At 39.3% G+C, this 22,809-nt stretch overlaps 1 protein-coding gene across 3 annotated transcripts in view; it reads left to right on the top strand.

The window, feature by feature from the left end:
• The window catches only part of daam1b (dishevelled associated activator of morphogenesis 1b), a 68,273-nt gene that overhangs the window by 1,632 nt on the left and 43,832 nt on the right, over nucleotides 1-22,809 (top strand). The window contains exon 2 of one of the 3 annotated variants that reach the window (XM_042503327.2): nucleotides 19,109-19,275. The exons of the other annotated variants lie outside the window; for them this stretch is intronic. The gene's annotated coding sequence lies outside the window, so the exon portion shown is untranslated. The remainder of the gene's footprint in view (nucleotides 1-19,108; nucleotides 19,276-22,809) is intronic. 3 annotated transcript variants of the gene reach the window in all.

The following is a 22,809-nucleotide window of genomic DNA, read 5'->3' as shown; positions in this document are numbered from 1 at the left end:
ACATGATACTTCACCTGTTCTGAGTTCACTTTTATCACTATGCTGAGAAGTTGAATGACTCACTTGTGAAAGCCACAAAGTTACAGGTCAGTCCAAGCGCTCAACACAGAGATTATCACAGCATAATCATTCTAGCAGTAGGCTTATTCCCAGTTAGGTGCTTATCAGAAAAGGCTCGCATTCCCGAGAATTAAAATGGTCTAAATCATTGAGGGGGCCTGTACGTGCTTGTAATGGGCCGCTGCCTTGTGAGAGGGCTTACCGCTGTGGTGTGATCTGCAGACGTGTTTTCACTGTAAACATCGGAGAAGCCTTACGTGATGTACCATGCTGTTATTTTGTCCACAGTGTTAATGCTCAGACAGGGAGTTGGCTGGGTTCAGATCAGCATCAACAGGCCCTGGCATTTGAATTGCATGTGTTGTTTTTCTGAAAAGGTGCACATTGCAGGTGATTAGTGAACATGCTTTCCCAAGAGGTATGTGCTTTAAGCCTTTTTATTACAGCATGACCGATATTTATAGCCACAGGGCAGTATTATTGTCTCACGCTGACTCATCACAGATATAACGCTATTGACACTGACATTGTCGAAGTATTGGCAAATCTGCAGTTGGTTGCCTGTGTAGTCTGACAGTAACCCCATTTGATGCTCTTCATAATATGAAAGCTTGTCCTGACATGTAACAGTAGTCAGGTCAAGTTGGGATATCCCGATCAAATTTTTTTTTGGATTCTGATCCAAGTCATTTGATTTTGAGTATCTGCCAATATCGAGTCCTAATCCGATACTTGTTTTTACCTGCATAATACAGCTGCACAGCGCATAAATCAAGTACTTCAAAGTTATTAAAATCAATCCAGTATGTGCTTGACAGTTTACCAACTCTGCAATTCAATGCAAAATGACTGCATCCAAACAGTTCCTTAAGGGTTTTTAATTTTATTTTTACAAAATAACAAAGTAAACAAACTGAAATATGTCTTTAGATAGCTCTCAGATCCACTCAGTGTAGCATTGTAATTAAAGTACAGAACTTTATAAAAGAGTAATGCAATCACAATTCCACTTCAAAATAGTGTTATAGTTTAACTTGAAAATTCCCAGTCACAACACATAAAAATTGCCACATACATGACCGGGTGCGATACCGATCTTTCTGTTTCGATTTGGACATCTCTACTAGAAACCTGCTATATAAATTCATTCCATTTGCCATTTTTAATGGTGAACCCTCACACCGGCCCACCTTAGGCAGAGAGTGGATTAATACAGCCGTTAGCCTGAAGTCCTTATTTTTGTCTCCTTGTCTGTCAGATTTGTAAAAACACAAAGCGTTGCATGTAGCTTGACAAGCTTGCTGCTCTGTGTTACTTCATCACATTAGTTGCTGATAGCAGCTTTGCCGGTCACCTTCAGCAATCATAAGCACATTAACTGACACATTGTGGCTTTGCTTCCTCGACACAAACGCAGCCTTCAGCTACAGCAACTGCTGCCGTGTTATGTTGGCTGTGGTCGTTTGTTGATGTTTCGCGTCATCCTCTTGTTGTCACAGGCACTGACACTCTGCGCTGCTGTCGGAAACAGAACCAGACACAGACTGTGCTTGGTGACACTGACTGCAGCATTGTGACTGAGTTTCTCTTGGCAGTGCTGCTGGAGGACCGGAGCACTCATCGGTCAATTGTATCTGTTGGGATATGAGCTGCTCTGTCCTTACATTTCCTCAGCGGTCACCACTCTTGACAGCATGCTGAGCTTTAATGATGTTTACCATAGCATGTGCAGGTCCTTAAAAAGTTCATTTTTATTAATATTAGGCCTTAAAAATCCTTAAATAGTCTTGAATTTGTATTTGGGTCAAGCTTTTATGCATAAAAGACCACATTTCTGATGTTCAAAACACCAAACTGCGTGCTGTCTTTTAACTTTATACTTGCAGCTTGCTGGCAAAAGGTAACGTGAATTTTGCCAGTGTGGGCCTAATGAAGTCTCAAAGTCCTATTTTATACTTACCTGCAGTGCTTGATTAAAGTCTTGAATTTTATGCTTTTTAAGCCCTTTTCACGCTAACTTTTATAAAAATTTAAATGCCTGATAGATAGATACCTTGTTTAAGAAACTGAGTAAAATTAGAAGAACAACATAAGATAAATAGCAACTAAAAGCACACTGAGCAGCAACTTAATATGTTATGGCAATAGACTGATTTGGCTTCACATATCAAAGCATCAGCATCAGAGCTGCCACTCCATAAACAGCAGCAGTGTATTGTACCTGCGCTTCTGTCCGCCAGCACACATAAACACTGCTGGAGCTCTCTCAGGAAACTGGGTTAATGAACTGAGTGTTGCGTTTCACAGGACTGGCAGTGCAGCGGGGGGGACCAGCCTCCCTGGTCGGCTCCCATTAAGCACTACAGAGTGAAAGAGTAAACGACAGCACCAACAACAGGGGGGGAGGTATAGACTAATTATTTTTTCAATGGTGGATGTCATTAAGGAGTGGCTGTAACACAGCTGAGCCCCTAAAAGACCTCCATATGTCAGCATGGTTTCTGGATGTTGTGGTGGCAGTAATGTACAGAGGCAGGTGTTGAACCGCAGCTCTGTAATTACTGTTTTCTGAGTGAGAATAATGAAATGTGTATCCTTATTTAAGATTACATCAGCTTTCTTTTCCGAATACTGGGACATATTAGGGATGTAAATAATGTTACTGTGAAGCATGCTTTGTGAAAGCCTGTTTGACCCTTTGATTGACTTGATTTTTTTTTTTTTCAAAAAGTGACCCGGAAATTAGCAAGACAGCAGTAGAAAATAACCACCACCCCCTCAAAAATAAAAAGTTTTGGACATCTTTTGCCAAATTGCTCAGTGCTTGCAGGTTCGCCTATATTTACTTTATATATTTAGATAAATTTGCTTTTCTTAATACTTGTGAAAGGTGTCTGAATGCAGCACAAGAAAAGTGATGTTGATCTAGTTTCTAATGGTTAACTATAACATTCTGTAAACTATAAATTGCCTGGTTTACAGACTGTCAGAAAATAATGAAAATGTGAAAATCCCTAATTTGAGAAGCTGAAACCAGAGAGTTTGGCATTGTTGTATGAAAAAGTGCTTAAATGATGAATTGATCGTCAAAATAGTTGCTGATTGTTTTTCTGTGGATTTACAATTCGATTGTTCTACTTGATACACATAATAAACTCCAAGAGGAGAGTACTCGAAAAAGTCTTATGTTTTGTTATAGACTTCCTGTTTGTTGTTATAGATCCACATCAGATTGTGTCAGTTTCAGCAGCAAATGTATCAGAGCCAGAGAAGCCATTTTAAGTTGGACTAGTCCAGTGATGGTTATAAAGTGATCTAAAAAGTCTTTGAGGTTTTTTTTGGGTAAAGTTTCTCCAGGTCAGTGCTGTTTCTGCTGGTGTCAGAGCTCCATGTTCTTAGATCCTGCTCTCTCTGTGCAATGTGTTGTGGATCCTGTGGGAGAAACTGTGGACCTGCAGCGCTCTGCTGGCCCGCCACAACAATAGGCCTGTATGACTGTTTGAATGTGCCATTCTTTGTGCGGTGTGCTTCACTTGGGCCAAACAATAGCTTCATTTAGCATCCCTTCTCTATCGAGGCCTGCTCCGTCACCATGGCACCCCTGCCATGCCACACCCTGCCCCCAGTCTAGCCCGACTTTGCACTTGTCCTCGCTGTTGGGACAGCTGGGCTCAGACAGCCGTTGTTAGCCACACCCAAGACCCAACCTCACATTTTGAGGATTGTTGCTTTGTGGCTGAGCTCGACAACTTCTCAGTTTTTTGCAGTTTTCACTTGTAAAAAGCTGAATATTATGAAAAGCTCATCTAACCTCTAACCTTGAACTTGGTGGAAAGTTGCTGAAGATATTTTACTTAAGAGAACAACAAGAGTCTTTTTTTTAAAGCATGAGGGCGACCTCACTCAAAACAAGGGACACCTCCTCTCTTCCTTGTCATAAAAAGTGAATTAATTCTGTGTGAAACAAAACATAAAACTTTAAGGAGAAAGAACAGAGTTCCTGTTTCACCATAGACTGCATAAACAGAATAGATGTAGCCATAGGTCTAGATTTCTGAGGGGAGGCGGGAGACATGTCCCCTTGGATATTTAGGACAAGTGCACCCCCCCAAAAAAATACATGAAAGGCAGCACAGGACTTTTATTTTGATGAAATTAAAGACATTTACAACATGAATTAATGGAGTAAATGCAAAAATCAATGCATAAAAATTCATCAGAACAGTTAATTGTTTAATGCTCAAAATTTCCTAGAGGAGGACCCAAACCCCCACTTCCGTATGTCTCCCCACCCCCAATGTTGGAACCTGCGCCCTAGGATGTAGCCACCCATGGGTTTGTGGACTCCCATTTTGAAGCCTCAATGTTGGCATTTTTGAAGCCACAAGTGACCCTAGTTGAACATTTGGTCCATTGAATAACTTGAATGAGCCTAGGTGACCCCTAACTATAGGATGTAGAGAGATCTTCACAGTACAGTAACCATCACAGAAAATACTGCAGTTTCACGGTATTGCATTATTACAGAATTATTAGTACTATTAATACTTATCACTTACAGTAATCCTTATAGAAGAGACAACAGAAAAAAGGTTTTTGTTAACAAGGCTTTATTACTATAATCCAAACTTAGAAAAAAACTTAAAACATTATTAATGGAAGAATGCCTAAAAAAACTTCCCCTTCTAAGAGTAACTAAAAGTTATCTTTTGAGTTGCATTTTTAATACCTTAGATAAGCAAATGTATTTGGTATGATAATAACAGTAAATTTACCAAGGTATGCCTTGAAACTGGTATACAGCTGCAGCCCTACTCCTAACAGACAGCCTGTCAACTACAGAAGCCACACCCTTAATTATGTGTAATGGTAAGCCAGAATAAAATGTAAACAGGTGAGTTACATACAAATTCACTCCTGTTCAGTTGACATGAATGTTGAAATAAGCTATAGAGACCAAAACTGTTTTGTTGTACCAGGCTGTAAACATATTTATGCTGCAGAGGTGGGCATTTTAACATGCAGGCTTATGGGGACTGACTCACTTTTGGAGGCAGGCTCAAGTGGCCAGTCGATGAACTGCAGTTTTTGGCACTTCTGCATAGGCTTCATCATTTAGCTGCAGAGTTTGCTGCTTGTATTTCACAAAGAGAAATCCATCATATTCAGTGTAGTCTTTGCCTAAAATGGGACACAGTGGGATGTATCTCAGAACAGTTTTCCTGAGAAACCCTCAGTCATAGCTGTTGGCGTGACCAACTTTCTGTTAGAACTTTACATCTTGGAAAAAATGCCAAATAACTGACATAATTTGGGATTAAAACTCATGTAGTATATAGCATTCAATATTATTATTAGATTAGCGATTAATTAGTGGATTGAAAAAAAAATTATCACTTTTTTTTTGATTATTGATTAACTGTTTCAGTCTTTTTTCAAGCGAAAATCTCAAACATTTTCTGGTTCTGCTTCTGAAATGTGAGAATTTGATGCTTTTCTTTGTCATTTGTGATAGTAAATGAAGTGTCTTTGGGTTAGAGAGTTTGCATCTGTGAGGATATATTTCACTTTTTCTTTTTTTTTTTACTTCTTACAGACTAAACAGTTTGGGATGCACGATAATATTGGCACAACATTGGTATCGGCAGATACTGGCTTTAACATGCTGATTTCTGATGATATCATAAACTGATATTTTTATCAACTAAATGAATGAATGTTACATTGATTGAGAAGCTTTGCATTTCATGTCTTCATCTGCTGGTGGGCATCATGATAATAATATGCATACTATGATGTTTCTTGCACTACAGAAGAGACTTGATGATTGCTAAAATTAGGCTGCTAAGCTAATTTCTTCAATGTAAAACGCCATAGGCATATGCTAATAACATTAGCATGTTATGTATGTGGGGGAAATGTGACCTACAAAAGACAGTTGCTTTGTCTATGATCCTTGACAGTTATTATTGAGGCTTATACTTTAGCAGCTTTTAGGATTTTGGGAGAAGTTTGTCTTCAAGTCAGACAGACCTGAATGTTTAAGGAAAAAAATAGTTTTAATTAAAGTGAAAACATTGGTTTTCAACAGAATAAGCAAGTTTTAATTATTTCCAATTATGTATATGTTGTTTTTATTTTTATTTTTGGCCAAAAGCAAAGAAAGGGGTGGCAGCTTCTCCTGTAACCGTGTAAAATGAGCATATGTTGACCCATATCGGTTGCACGCCCCTAAATCAAATCGAATCAAAATCGTATCATGGTAGACTTTGTCATATCGGGATATATTGTATCGTTGTCCAAAGTATCAATATAATATTGTAACGTGATGAAACCAGTGATTTACACCCCTACCAAGCTATTAAGCATGAAAATAATCATCAGATTAGTCGATAATGAAAATAATTATTATAGTTGCAGCCCTACTCTGCTCACAGTCTCCAGAATAAGTTAGTGCTACGTGCTTAACTTTAAGTACATCTTTTTACAGTTGGCCATATGACTCAGATAGAAAATACTCAACTCTTTTTTCTTTTTTTTTAACCAGTAAAGGGGAGATAAAAGCACAAAAATCAAAAAATAAACCTTAAACATTTGACGTTGGTTGATGAGTTTAGATACCCACCTAACAATTACACACTGCCTGTCCCCTCCCAAGACCACTGACTCTTGACCTTTCTGATTGTTCAGAGGTTAAAGGGCAGTGCACCCTGTTTCCAGCTCAGCCACTCATGGTGGCACATATTTAATTAATGGGCTTAAGGTTGACAGCTCTCAGACCCTTTGGTGAGTAATTGTTCCTGCACAGCAAGTCATTCACTCTCTCCCCAGTTTTATTAGCAATAAAAAATGCATCAAAGCTTTTAGATGATGTGAAGTGGGTCTATAACAAAGGCTGATGGGAAAAACACTCACAGATACAGATGTTGCACTTCATTCTAATTAATATAATTACCAAATCCGAAGAGACTAATGTTAGAGTTTAGTATGAATCCTAATCTGTTTTCAAAAGTTGGCACATCAGCCTGTGTCCATTAAAATCTGTCAAACAATCAGGTGCGTTGAGGTTTTCCAAAGTCCAGCTCAGTCACAGACTCCACAGAGCGGACTCCCTCCAGAGAAACAAGCCTTGATCTGCAGTGTTATGGTTCTATAACTAGAACTGGGTGACCTCTGAAATGATATTTTAGGCCAATCTGAACTTGTTGCAGTCGTACCCTCGACAGCACGGTACAAGCTGTGCTACTTCTGATGCCTGCAGTGATTCTTTTTTTTTTTAGCTTGTTTAAAGAGGTTAAAGGCTTCATAATCAGAGGTATAATGTTTGAAATGCAGAACCTGGTAGCACAATTTGATCAATAAGACAACTTTAATATTTATAATGGATAATAGGGGTGGAAATCACTCAGCACCACATGAGTTGACTCAGAATCAGATGATGCATTTGTGAAATGATTATCGATGCACCTCGATGCATAAATATTTGATTTCTATGCATGATTTATTTTTTTTAATAACTGTGTGACTGTTTGCTATAGTTTATTTGTAATAATCCATCACTAAATAAACAGATGAATATACTTGAAGTAGAAGTAGCCTAGCTTAAAATGTAAACATGATGCACGTGTTTACATCTGTGATGTTTCATCATCCAATTGGTCCAGCAGTAAGGAACTTAAAGCTCAACCTTACAAAATTGTTAGAGGCTGCCATGTCAAAATTGGATTGTAAATTTCCATTTCCTTTGCATGAAGACATAAGAGAATTGCAATGCATCTAAGAATTGATTTCCTCCAATCCTAATGGATAGTAGCATATCTAACCCCAGAATTAGAAAAATATTACTTTTAAATGTGAGGTAGTGTTAACATATATATATATTACAAATTTTGTATGTTTACTGCTACATCTACATGTATACATTTTCATTTGAAGGACACGTAACTATTGCTACGTGTACCCCTAGCATCTACACCACTTTGGGGTTTTGGAACTGAAAATGCTGCTGATACCATTTTATTTTCAAAAAAGTTTTCTTTTTAATCTGGACAGTTGGAAACAGATTTTTTGGAGAGGATGACACAGACACCCATGTTCACTTCCAAATTCGATCTTATCAGTCACATAGTGTCAAGTCAAAACATTTTAGCTAGGTCTATGCACCTTTTTGTGATTTTATCCTTTTTGTGTGATTGCTCCCTTAGCATTGCGATGACTTCCTCCAGTGATGGCTAATGCTTCCAGTACCACTCTAATATGTTGCTATATTTGCTTTGTAACGACTCCCAACCTGTTTTCCAGCGCCTTGACCACCTCATCCTCATGAGTTTCTTTCACTGACAGTTCCACCTCTTTGTCAGTCCAAACAAAGAAATCTCTGGCCTTAATTTTCACCATCTCTGTAGTATTTTCTGTAACTAAGCAACCACCCCCAGAGTAGACAGTCTACTTTCAGTTTACACAGGCACATGCATGCCTGCTTTATGTTAACGGTGTATCAATATAAGATAATTTATGAAAACTGTGCTAGAACGCGTGTGTGTGGAAGTCATTATCGTATTAGAGTGGATATGGCCTTAGTCTTCAGAGGTCATTCTCATCCACAAATTGAGGAGTTTTTTTTTAACCTATGATGTAAGCAGGAAATGACCAAAGATATCTTTATTATTACTTGTTGTGTTCTGTGGACAGCTCAGCAATAAATCTATTCCATGATGAACGGTTTCCCTTTAACAACACATAGTGCCACATTACAGAATAAATGAGATCTCCTCTAAATATATGTTAAGATGGCAGAGCAGTAAGTGCTTTTGTGCATACTGAGCTGCACCCAAAGCAAAAAAGGTTAAGTTCTCTAATTGCTCCCAGGTCAATGCAGTTATAGTGTACTCTAATAAACATTTCAGTTTAGGGAAATAGTCTTTCCAGGTTGAGTGTTTGTTATTTGGAGTGACATAATTGTCTCAGGCTGTTACAGAGGGTTCCTGCTGATTCTTAAAAGGTCTTTAAAGGTATTGAATTCATTATTCAAAAAATAAGGCCTTAACTGGTATTATGTTGACTTAAACAAATCTTTCAAAAGTCTTTAAAAATGCTTGGGCATGGGAAGTGGGATTTTATGAAAAGTTTTATTCTGACACTGCATCGTAAAATCTCAAAACATTTGTTTTTGGTTAGATAATTTAATAAATGTCTTTTCTTAAACTCCTAATGATGGGAATCCAAGTGGTGGAATCTTACATGCAGATTGAGAAACACAAAATTGTCAGAAAACAGGCCAGAAATGCCAGATATTTCCTACTTCTGTTGATACAACAAATAGATACCTTCATGATAATATAGTGTGCCAATTATTTTCCATGTGTTCCACTCTTAAAAGGGCTCTTGTTCATTTCAACATTTGAGGTGGATAATTTAACCTTCACTTTACAAAAATGTCAAGTTTTACATTACAGTAAACATTTGGGCAAAATAAAATTGTCCTTCTTCAGTTTTGGTTATTAGAAAATTGGTCTTAAACCTAATACTGAGTGGCATTAAAAAAGTCTTGAAAAGTCTTAAATCTACCTTGCTGTGAGCTGTAGGAACCCTATGTCACATTACTGAGGCTATAATTATACATGCTTGGGTTTGTTCCTAACTGAAAGCTTTTAATGTTTTTCAGCTTGCGTAGTTTTTTAATTAATAGTCTTTGCTTTGCCTGCCTGAGAGTGACGTTCAGTTTTAGTTAACAAAGTTAGAAAGTGACTGTTCTCTTGCCAGACTGAAAATTGAGGCAAACCTCAGATTATCATCACAATGAGTATCAAAATTAATCACTTTGTGTGGCTTAAGCCGCAAGATGTGGAAAGAGTGTAGCCATGCTGCGGTTCCAACAAAGGGAGCATGTGGGTCCTGTACGTGTGTGGGGGAGTCCCATAACCGAAATGTTGGTGTGGGAGGACGGGAAGGGAGGGGGTTTTATGGGCCAAGTGGGATTCATGTTTCAATCCTTGCTCGCCTCCATCTCCTTTGTCTAGGTCACATTATTAATGTTAATTCCCAAAGCAGAGATGCTGGAAATGAGATTTTATTTAATGAGTTTGCAGTTTTCTCTGGTTTTTCTGTGGGTTTTTTTTTTATTGCTGGAGAGTTTCCAGCTGGTCGGATGCCAGCATTTTTTGTCCAACAGTGAATTTTATGCAGTCATCAGTTCAGGCTGCTTCTTGCATTTATGGTAATAATAGTTCAATCACTGAAAGCTGACGTGTGTTCAACATATCAAAGTAAACCTTATCTCACTCACTAATGCAGCTTTGTTACTTAGCCCATATAGCAGCATTTTTGAACCGTTAAATACTAAAGTTCAAAACATTTCCTGTATGTTATCAGGGCACATTCACAAAGATTATTAGTCTCAAAAGATGGTGATTGTAGCAGTATCCGGGTGCAGGGTTTTTTTTAAAATCTGATTTGGAGCTTTTAAACAACCAAAATTCAAAGCTTGCTTTGGCGTCTATGACCTAACAGATCACAGTTTTCTTATTTCAAGCCCTAAGGGTACATAATAATGCTGTAAAAACATTTAGTGGACCATTTAAGAAATCACACATGTTTGATTCTTTGACTGTAACAGGTCAGATGCCAACATGTTTCTCCCTCAGACACGAACCAAAGCATGTCTAACGGGCCTTGAAACAGCAGACAGATATCAGATTCTGCAGGAGACTGTGCCAGAGCATGGTATGCTTTATCCTGCTCTTTAAAAGCCACCCCACCCTCCACAAAGCACGTTCAAGTTCTGACAAGTTGTCAAGCGAAAGGGCAAAGACAGAAAATATGTTTAGGCTATATCTTATATGTTTCATTCATCAGCTGATGCAACCTGATCAAATGGAGAGTTCACAACAGGACAACGAATTAAGAGTTGGTAAATTTCTTTGGGACTAATGGTGGATGAAGGTATTATGTCAATAAATGCATGTGTTGGTTTTTCTCTCTTTTTGTTGTTTGCATACTTCCCAAGATGAGATGTTGTTGATAGTTTTAGCATGGGACTGTGATTTACCGTTAACTGAGTTAGTGTCTGTGGTGCCGGTAATGTCAGTCATGCACATTCTTATTGAGTTTGTAGAATTCGTGATTGTTTTAAAAAAAAAAAAGCACCTTTTCTGTCTTTGTTGTTTTTGTTGTTGAGCAAATTTCTCACAAATAACATGCATGAAAGTAATGCATTCCTGCTTGGTTATAGACAGAGGCCCTGTTTAAACATACACAGATATTTTTGTAAACAGATCTTTTGCTACTTCATTTTATAAAATACATTTTTTATAATCTTGCCACAGACGGAGCAGTAGAAGGGCAGGCACAGGTAAAGTGAAACGTTTTTTTTTAAGTTTGTTTTTGTTCGGACTGTTATGTTCCAATGTTAAATATATATATGGTCATGAATGAAACATTCTGTCTGTACTCCGCGTTCGTTTCATCAGTATTTTTTGCATGTTTTCTTAAAGCTTACAAATACAGACATATCAGAGGAGTACCACCAGAAACCATGAGGGCTTTGCAGTGTAGTTCAAGTGAGATACAACCATAGGAGACGACAGAGACATTTAAAAACAGCGGAACGGACCAAATTATTAAAATAGTTGACATAAAACAATGTATTTAATGGTCACATCCCAACATATCCACTTTGGTACATAAAGGGACAAAAAATAAAATACATGTCCATTATATATAAATGAGCATTCATAGATCCGCACAGATTAATATAATTGTGTTTAAAAAAAACCAAAAAGAACTTTAGAAGGCGTTTTAGTGACCTAAAACTCCCTTTTGCGTGTTGACATGAGACCAAAACCTAGAGAAAAATGTTTTTTTAAATTAAAATATCTTAATATGCATAGAGTAGATAGGGCCTGAGACTGCAGTCTTCATTCTTTCTTGATTTGGTATATCGACTGTCAGGAAAAGTTTTCTATTTATCTGACAGATAGTCACCTTGTTCCCTGCAGGAACAGAAGTTGTCCTGGTTATTTTGGGCAGAGGTTTAGGCTGCTGCTGCTACGAAGAGCAGGTTCCCACAGTATAACATATCTGTGCGATAACATTTCTGTAGAAAAGCCGTCAAAACAGCCATGCAGTCAGACGAAACCAGCTGCGTCAACAGCTAAATGTTCCTCGGGAGTGATTGTGTTACAGCTTTTAGTGGCGACCATTGTCCACATCCATATTTCTTTCTTTTCTCGCAGTTATGTAACATGTTATACTTTTACCAGTGTTGTGATTTAGAGGGGATCTTTTGGAATGACAGGTTCACCTGTCAGTGCTTAGAGCAAAATGTCATTGTTTTACAGTTTTATCTGTTTTTAAGAGACTTACAGGGATAGTGTACTGTTAACCCTGAACACAGTGTTTTTTGTGTCCCAGCAGTTTGTTTTGTGCAGCTGATAGCCGAGAGGCTGCAGGGCAGAGGCTGTCAGGTCAATTCTGTTAAACAGCAGGTGTCCTTGTTAATGTCGCCAAACATGCCTTTTTTGCTTTTTGTATTTTGGTTTCATTTTTTACAGCACACTGCCCAGCTCTCGGTTTAGGCTTACCAGCTTTAATATTTCGTTTTGGCTCCTCCGGTCTCAGGTTGTTTTTCTGTGCTGAGATTATGACACACGCCGAGATAAGCAGCTTGTAGCTCAGCCATCCAGCCATGCAAGATGGCCGCGGACTGTATGCCAGCCTGGTTTCACCCTATACTTTGTGTCTGTGTCAGTGAGTCAGTCAGTCATGCGTCCAGCTGGACATAAGCCAGTCTCACATCCATGTTGGCGGTCACACATGAGTCCGAGCCCTCAGACCTTTTCACATGGATTTAGTCTGGTGAGCTAATTCTCAAAGCATCCGTGTGTGTCATTAGCTAATAGCCATACAATGTTTTGAAGCTGTCTTCACCCTCAGAGCAGACTGGATACTGATTGGATTATGCTGGATTAACTATACTCTATTTGATGTGTTTCTTTATATGTTACCTCTCATGTAACAGTGCATTACGCTGCCTCCGCTTTCTTATCTCTGTGCTGAAATTGTTAACCACTGATTTCTCAGCACAGTGAGCTTGGCCTACATCTGGAGGGATCAACAAGTTAAGCCACAGCCTTTTAACCCTCAAATTCTGTCAATCCATTACAAGCACGTTCACTGCAGCTGCAGCCAGTCACTTAATAATAATGTTGCAGCAGTGGCTTCCACTTCTTCTTTTATCCTTGTATGCCTAAATTCTCCATTTTTTTGTCTAAAGAAAGAGGACAGTTTAGTTTAGAAAGTTGTTTAGCTTACTAAAAATGCTGAGTAATTACTTTGCAAGACAATTACATGTGTTATACTGTTTGTTTCAGCACATGTCCACTGTGAGATTAGTGGTTGTTTGAGGGGTGATCATAATTCATTGTTAATATTGTTTTTATTAGATCGCAGCGCAAAGAAACTACTTAAAATATGCTTGGCAGAGCTCAGATATCTAGAGATGACCAGCTTTTTAGTATTTACATTTTATTTACAACCTCATCTACTGAGGAAGATTGTGAAAGAGGTGGATACTCCTGGTAAAGCCAGTTGTTGGACCTTGAATTAAACGGACATTTGACCCCAACATGAAAAATACTTAGTTTTCCTCTTACCTTTAGTGCAGTTTATCAATGTAGATTGTTGTTGCCGAGTGTTGGAGATGTTGGCTGCAGAAATGTCTACCTTCTCTCCAATATAATGGAATTTTGTGTGCGTGCGTATATATTTTGAGGTTTATTTATGTTTTTAGATCTTTTAGCACCACAAGCTAATAGCAATTTATTCCCATTGTATTAGAAAGAAAGCAGACATCTCTATGGCCAATATCTCCAACACTCTGAAACCCACACCAAAACAATCTGAACTCATAATAAGCATTACAGGTATGAGGAAAAATATGCATTTTCAATTTTGGGGTGAACTGTCCCTAAGATTGTTCATTAGAACAAGACTGAACTTTTTCTGTCAATAATCTGACTCATGATCTGTTTAAAAAAAAAAGATATTGGCTAAAAAGCACAGAGATACAAATGTTAAACTTTGGAAAGATGCTTCATGATGTTTCAGTAGCTATTTATATGCTTTTATTGGACTACGGGAAATGGAGTTTCACTGTGAGATAAGAGAAAACATCATGTGGGCACTCCAGCCATGATGTCCCCACCATTAGGTTCATGCTATTATCTCCACCACAAGATAGGGTTTGCCACATCTATCCTCTTTGGAAAACACTTTGCTGTTTTCTTTCACAAACACAGCTTCTTTCATCTAAACGTCTAAAAATGTTTTAACCTTACTGGGACTTCCTTTTTGTGTTTGCTTAGTACTGGATGCAGAAAGTCGTGTGGCCCCTTCTGGGAGAGGGTAATTACAAGCCTTCCAGAGGGTGGGTAGAGACCAGTAGGACCTTTTTCAATCCTGGCATTTAATTTGTGAATGTTAGGGTCTCCTGCAAGGGAAGGGCTGCATGAGTGGAATTTATGGATATAGCCCCACCCTGAATGAAACATATGTACGGTGTGGCCCTGTTCCCCTCCACCACATGATACGAGCCATAATATAACGTTCCCCCTTCACACATTCCTTGGCAGCAGTCTGAGAAACAGTTTTTTATTTAAGGTCTGTCAGTCTTGATTCTGCTGAGAATACACTTATCATTAGCGTGCAGCAACCCTTTCTTTTTTCATTTCTATCCATTCCTGTGTTTATGGCTTTTGACCCCACGTTTCACACTGAAAGCAGAACAATTAACTTTCCTCTTAACTTTTATGAGCAGAGAAACTTGGTCAACAGGCTTGTAGTCACAGGTGAACCCGTCAGGGTCATTTAGAATCTGCAGCCAGTCAGATTTACGTGTTTCCTTGTGTCACTGTTGATGCATTGCAAACTGATTTCCAAGCTTCAGCAGCTCGCAACTTTTAATTTCACTCTTCTGTGTCAAATATGGTGTCCCAGGGGCAATATTTAGAGAGTAGTTGCATCTCTTGGGATTGATTGCTGGTGATTTGGATTCTGTTTTTATGCCTTGTTGTTGTGACCGTTTAACTAGGTCAACACTGACATGACCAGCAGAAAAACATTGTTGCCTGTTGAAAACCAGAAAGAAAGGGGTAAAGTTGAGTTTTGTCTGTGCCTACATGCTTAATAATTAACTGAAACATGTAGCAAAGAGAGAAAAGGTTCACACAGAAACACCTTTTTTTTAGGCTTGAGTTTCTATTTGAGTTCTATGTTTTGCAGCTTCTTCCTTCCTTTAAACATGAAGATGCAAACGACACAACATGGCAGCAGAATGAAGAGGTTGTCATGCATTTGTGTCACTAATGTTAAATTTCTCCTGCTTTAACAGTTCAGTGTGTAGGACTTATGGGGATATACTGGCAGTAATGGAATATGATAAAATAAGTAAATAAATTGAATAATAAATGAGTGTTTTCTTAAGTGTACAATCACCTGTAAGTAGGAACGCTGAACTTTAACTTTCAAAGTTTTGCTGCTCCATCTGTGCCCAAAGTGTGTGCTGCACATTTGTATAACCAATTGCTATGTCAACATCACTCCTAATGAACGGTGCATCTCCAAAAAAAATTTGTGGTGGCAGACGTTTTTATCATTGCGCGCCATCACACATAATGGAATTAGTGGGAAACCCTGGCACCGTTAGATGCAGCTAAATCCTATGAATTTATACAGAGCTCCTTTAGGTGAGTGTCAAATTGAAAATAATATTTAGAGTTAAAACCCATTTTTATTTCCACTAGTGTCCTCATGTTAAATATGCATCTTAAATTGCTACAAACACATTGCAGACAGAAACAGGGTGTTAGACATTACAGTGGACACACTGAGACACAGTAACCTTTTACTTCATAACTTGGAGGAGAGACTTTGATCATTCTCAGTTACTGAAAACAAAACTCAGAATGATCAACTAAAGAGGCAAAAAACATCCCACTGTGAATCCTCCAACACAACACAGAAAGGCACGACAATGCCACTGTCTGTGATAATGTCATTATCCACAGTGTTGCGTACATTTCCTGCTGTATGTACCTGGTGCCCTTGAGGTCACCAAAACATCAGTCCTGGCTTCTATTGACACGGATGATCTGTCCTATCAGAACAGAAGCCCTCCATGAGAACAGGACCTGTGTGTTATTCCAGCTGCATGACATTCTTTACAGAGGCAGCTGCCCAGGAGGACCCAACAGCCTCCGCTGTTATCCTCTCATGACTGCACCGGCGCGGCTCGCCACTGATGTCTGCAGACCTGTAGAGATAAACAAATCCAGTTTCTTGGATCAAACAGTGTAGTCTCAGATATGGTGACTTTAGATCAATGTAGAAAGTTGCAATACTTTAGAAGATTGTATCAGCCGTCATCAACATATGACTGCTTGGAAGTGTTCCAGAAATCATAAAGCCGCAGGCAGCTTTACACGTTGGCAGCGAGAGGCAGTTGTTTAAAAAACTTTGAAGTTTTAATTTCCTGAAATCATGTAAAGCGACCATAATGGTAAAGGAAAGTGTTTGGTTTGTGCTGTTTTAGGGTTTAGACATTTCTACTACTGAGTGCTAACTCACAGCTGTTCAGGAAAAAGTCTGAATTTTGCTTTTAGGTTTGATTTGTGACTTCCTTTTGGCAGTGCAGTGTCCCAGTCCAGAATTTTCTTGGCGAGACATGTAGATCCATAGTCTCAGTGACAGTCTTGGTTACACAGTATTTGATTCTCTTACTTCCACATCTCCTGTTTATGCTGATTGGATATGCAACAAAATATACAACAAAAGCTCCATGACGTCTTGTTACCGTGATAACTGTCGGTAAAGGTTGACTCACTTTTGAAGAAAAAGAAGTTAACAACTTAAAGGGCACATTTATTCTGTCAACACCTGCACAGAAACCTGTAGGGCCTGACTCAGGTTGATGATTTCTGCTGTCTGATGAGGACATGTCTGATATTTACACCTCCTGTATTGACAAGACCAAAGTAGTAATTGGTTTTGTTGTTGTAGCCTACGGCCCTGAGGGTTGAATCAACAACTCGTCTAATGTAGTCTCAACACTTTACGTAACATTTTTAAAGTAGTGATGTCCCGTTCCTGAGTCTTTTCATAATGGGTATTTGCTTTGCCTAAATTTTGATTAAATATGTATTTGACACATTGAAATAGACGCTGTAGCTTTTTAAATTCCACCTAGTTTTTCACAAGCAGTCTGATCCAAATACGATTACAAGACTCAAAACTATGACGTTGATAGGCATGGATTATTGATGTCAAGTCAACTTCCAGGCTTAATTTTGTTTTGCCTTGTACTCGCTCACAAATTTAAGTTTATTAGCAACAGCTGGTAAGACCTACGACTGGTGACCCTCATTTTTTCTTTGCTATTTTTTTAAAATTTTAACATCAAATGTTGACAGTAGGAATAGACTGTATAAAGATGGATAACATGGCAGCGCCCCAAAAGTGAAAGCCAAATTAAGGAAGGTTGCTGTCATGCCGGTGTATGTTCAAGTTTTCAATACAAAATGCACGTTGAAGTCATGATGACTGAAAGCTGTAATTGACAAGTGACACTTGAGCTCCAAATTATGTCACCAGTGCAAGACGGCAACGCCTGAATGTCAGATATTTTGGTGTTTCGTTTTTGTACAACAGCAGGAAGAGAAGACACATTGTCCATCTTTATATAATGTCTTGGAAAAGGAAGAACTGAAAGTCTGTTGAAACTCAGATGAGTTTAACCAGAAGCAGTATAATGGGGTTTTGCTGTTGAGACAGTTTCTTCTTGGGACATCACTAAAATGACTAATACTTATTATTATATAACTTCTCTCTTGTGAAATCTTGCAGCAAAAGGCATTATTTGTACATTTTGAGTGAAATGCTTTTTGTTGATGTGGTCTCATCATTTTCAGACTGTTTGGATGGAATATGCATAGAGTTAACGTTGCATGAGCTGAATGTGTTTTTGTCATACATGGGAGGTGTTTAACCCTTTGAAACCTGGACTGACATTGGTTTCCTGGGGCCGTGTTCAGACATATTACACAAGCATAAAAAGCGTTGAAACCTGAACAAATTGGTGCAATTTCTTTCAAAAACACTGGGGGAAAGGCAATGGTAAGAAATGTTTCATATACTGCAAGGAATTAGAAAATTCTTTTTAAAAGATGCTTGGGAAAAGTGTCTAGGGTAAGAAGAAGAAGCCAGGGAAGAAAAAACTATATTTATAATCAGAATTAGTTACAGAATTATTATATTTTAAGCACCTTTTTCATGTCTTGATTGCCTTGTTATTTTTTACTTTTCCTTTTCTTTCCTTTTTAACTAATTCCCAGGTAATTGTTGTATTTACAGTATTTTGTATTTTTAGCAAGTTTTTGGGTAATTTCTTTGTTTTTGTTTTTGAAAGAAATCAGGGTCTTTTGCTCAGGTTTCAAAGGAATGAGGTAGAGGATGGAAGTAGCTAAACTCCTGTTTTCTTTCTTAATTTATATTTTAATTCTTCAGTAGCCTCCTCTCACTTTCACTGGCTTCCATCTCTCTCCCTCCCACACCCACATTTACACCACACACGTTTTACACCTTGGCTTCGTTTCCCTCCTGCAGCTCTTCAAACAAGCCCTCTCCAAACAAACCCTAAACAAGTTGTCCAGAGCCAGCGTGAGGAGGGGGGTGGAGGGGGAGGGGGTGAGCTGGGCGGCGGCCACGACTCGGCTGCATCCTATTAGGACTGGGAGTGTTGAAAAGGGGTGTGGCCTGGAGCCAGTAACATCTGTGCCTGTCCCCTCTGCCCCCACTGCATTCTGCAGAGAAAGGCAGAGAAGGAGGTTAGGGAGGGAGTGGATACCCAAAGAGAAGTTCTCGCCGGCCAGCTGGCTGTTTGCAAGATCCCAAACAGCGGCTCATGCTATAGGACGAGCTTATCCCCTGTTTGCCCCCCCCCCCCCAAAAGAGAAACCATCTAACTGGGATTTTCCTATTGGGTTTATTTTGACAGCCTCTGGGATTCAAGGTGCTTATTAGGGACGACTTTGAACCTGCGTGGATTACATACCTTGTGCAGGAAATGCTGCATGTTTCTGTCGACAGTGCAGAAAGCTGGATACTGCAGTGAGCAGAGGATATAAAGGGAATGCAACAGAGGCGAGCCCACTCCTGGACAGGGTAAGACGAGCTGCATGAATCTGCCTATTCTACCCTGTAATCAAATGAGTTCAGGAGCCGGCTGCTGATTGGAATGTGTATGTGTGTGTGTGTGTGTGTCTCTGTGTATGTGTGTATGTGTGTGTGTGTGTGTGTGTGGACAAGCAGATAGTCTGAGGCTATCTCTGCGTGGGGAGTCTGGGTTATCACTCCCCAGGATACAGGCTGGATTCCTCCCCAAGACGTAGGTGATTGTGTCATGTCTGTCTCATTAGGAGGTGTTGGTGCGGAAAAACGGTGTTGCCCTAGTAACCGGGGGGAGGGGAGGTTGACAGGGTGCTCCGACCGAGCCCCGGGGGTGATTTGGTGGTGAGAGAGTTGTCCTGTGTATGCAGGGAATGCCCCATAATGACAAGGCTGGTGTTGAGATAGGGTGAGGTGGTGGTAGAAATATGTGCTACCTCCCACCAGCTTCTCATCTGTGGTTTGGTGGACGCAGCCCGTTATCAGTGTCAAGTGTGTGAGAGAAGAGAGGATGGCATACTTTTTTCCAGTGTGTGTGATAATCAGGTCAATGAAAAGGAAAGTCACCTTGAGCAGAGAGGGGTCCGCTCATTTCCTGTCGCTGCCCATCCCCGCTCAGGTTCCACCCTGGAGAGGTTACGAATCCTCTGCATGTAAATACCACACAGACTGATGCATTACAAAGGACTGACAGCTCATCGTTGCAGCTCTGCAGGATTTCACGGTGCCGCCGAGTGACTGCGAGATAGATTTTCCCCCCTGTAATCCTTAATGGACGTGTTATTTGTTTTTGTCTGCTGAATTAGAGAGACAATCCTATTTTCTCCCCCTATAAACATCCAGAGCAGATTAAAAAGGAGGGTAATGTGCGGTGGAAAGGGCTTACATTAAATCACCCACCCACCCAGCTTGCACCGGTCACCCACCGCTCTGGTAACCATAGCAACTGAGGAAGAGGTAGAGATTTTTTTTGAAAGGACATGCTGCAGCTCAGGGTATCCTAGAAGAGATTAGGATGCTCTCTAGCCGACGCCCAATTATTGATGATCTGAGATCTGTTTGACTACTCAGGAATAGATTTGTGACTATTATTAGACTGTGACCAGCTGTGCTGCACATCATAATGTTTACTTATCCTTCTGCCACGCACTGGGAGATCATGGTGATGGCTGTTTATGAGTCGTTCAAAGTCCACAGCTCATATCTGAAGGTTCGTATTTTAGTAGTTGATAAAAGCACAGACGTAAGCGAGATGACACTAATTCGATAATGGTGCTTCTCCTCTCTTCCTTTTTAGCTAATAGTCAGGGAGTTATTGATCTTCAGTGGTATCCAACCTTTTTGTCAAGCCCTATCAGATGAGCCTAAGCATCCCCTTCATCAACATGTTCTAAATTTGAGCTCTTTTTTTGTTTTTTACTAAATATTATTTTTAGCACAAAACTAATTTTTGATGTAGTTTTGGTTAAATTTGCTTTTGTACTACCACCACTTGAAATGGTAGAAGCTTTAAGTTTCCACCATTAATCCATGACTTTAAGTGAACTGTTCCCTTCTTGCATGTTAGTTAGTTTTTACAAACTCTAAATGGTAATACATAGTAGTCAGGTGTAAAAGGACAGATCACCCCAGAATCAAAGACATATATTTCTCTACTTACCTTGCTATTTATCAGTTTAGATTGTTTTAGTGTGATTTTTTAAGTGTTGGAGATATCAACCAAAGAGAAGTTGGTAGAAAGAAAACGTTTTTTTTTTTTTAACATTTTGAAGCCGAGTGCCATCTAGTTTTACTGTATTTGGGAAAAGGTGGACAACTCTACAGCCAATATCTGCAACTTGGCAGCTCAAACCAACACAATCTAGATTGATAAACTGCGCTACAGGTAAGGAAAAAATGTATTTTTGGTTTTGGGGTGAACTGTCCCTTTGAAATGAAGTAGTAATTGCTATCTTTCGAATTGCATGAGCTGCTCAACAGTCTTTAGACTCACCAAATGGCAAGTGCAGAAGTACCTCCTCAGGTGAAAGCACCTCAACTCGAGGATTGCTGTTCTCGTTGAATCTGCTTTAACTGCATATTCATACTCTCTCAGTCGGATTTTCTCCCTCTGACTACCATAGTTTGCTGTCATGGTTATAACATGGTAGATGTGACATGGAATAGTCTAACTGACAGTTAAAACCCCTTCTGATTCTCCAGTCTAAATGATAGTATTAGTATGATAGTATGATAAATGATAATATGAGTATTTTCCGACTATCTGCTCACTCTCTTTGGTTTATTTGATTTATTACATTACAGTACACTCTTTAAGAACTGCACATGCCTAACCTCCAAAACATAGCGGAACAAATCAGAATTGCAAATTAGCACAGCTGAGAAAACAACGTTGTAATTCATAACCCAAACCTTAACCTGCAGGACAAATACAGATCATAAACGTTAAGCTACTGTTGTGAAATAGTGTTTTTGCAGTATAAGCGTCCGTGATTTGTGTTAAACATTGCCCTTTTCAGTCAGATTTTTCACAATTATAAAGCGGCATGATATGGGCGGCTCTTGTGCTATTTTTAAACCAAAGTGTTCTTTTCTCAGTGTTTTGGATCAAAGCCAACAAAGTGAACCCAGATGACTAAGCTGAAACACCAGCAAGGATATCGTTGCGTGTTTGAGAAGTTTCCTTCTTTGCCCCGGGTCTAACCTCCACTTGAGGGGTTGACCCGAGGAAGAATGCTAACATGTTAAAAGAGTGGGGGGTTGGAGAGTCTGTCTGCAGAACGAGTTTGACAACCTTGCCTGTGAAAAGAGCAGCAGTGTTTAACCTGCTTTTTAATCTCTGTCCTCCCTACATTTCAGCCGCACACTCCCTAGTCCTATATGTGCATTTTTTGCTCAGTGCTATTATTCATTCATAGAAGAATTAAAGGGGAATATCACTGAAGTATTTAAGGCGTGTATAATCTAATCGCCTATAAAAAAATGAGTAATTTTTCTATCTAATCTGTCACCATAGGCAATTGGATAACAATGAATTCTCCTTACGCACTCACTTTCGTTTTGTTCATTTTATCTCTACGAATAAAACACATGGTTTCAAGTTCTGTGCAAAACGTGCTACTGTAACAAACAGCTCATTACACTGTTAAAGTTACAACAAACATGTGGAGGCTCTGCCAGTAAATGCACCATCTCTGGGCTTTTAGATCATTGCGGCATCTCTTAAGGAAAAAACTTGTAAAAAGCCAGAGAGTACCACAAATTAGATTCACCAGTGATTGAATCTCTCCCAGGCAACAAAACAACCTAAACTGACAAACATTTGTTCATCAGCACAGGGTTTGCACAACCCAGTGTCCATGAAGTAATGCTGTGGCCTCGGCAGGAGGAATAAACACAGCGAGGTTTGCACTGATCTCAGCCTTAATCTTCTGTTCCTGTTTGGTGATTATTTTTGATCAGATTATTGACATAAACTGTTGAAAACCGGCGTGGCTAAAGATGCAGAAGCCAGAAGTTTTAGCTTATCTG

The sequence above is a fragment of the Plectropomus leopardus genome, chromosome 16 (genome assembly GCF_026936395.1).
Source record: "Plectropomus leopardus strain MGB_pleo_1.0 chromosome 16, ASM2693639v1, whole genome shotgun sequence".
Classification (NCBI taxonomy): Eukaryota; Metazoa; Chordata; class Actinopteri; order Perciformes; family Serranidae; genus Plectropomus; species Plectropomus leopardus.
This window is presented reverse-complemented; position numbering and strand designations above follow the sequence as displayed.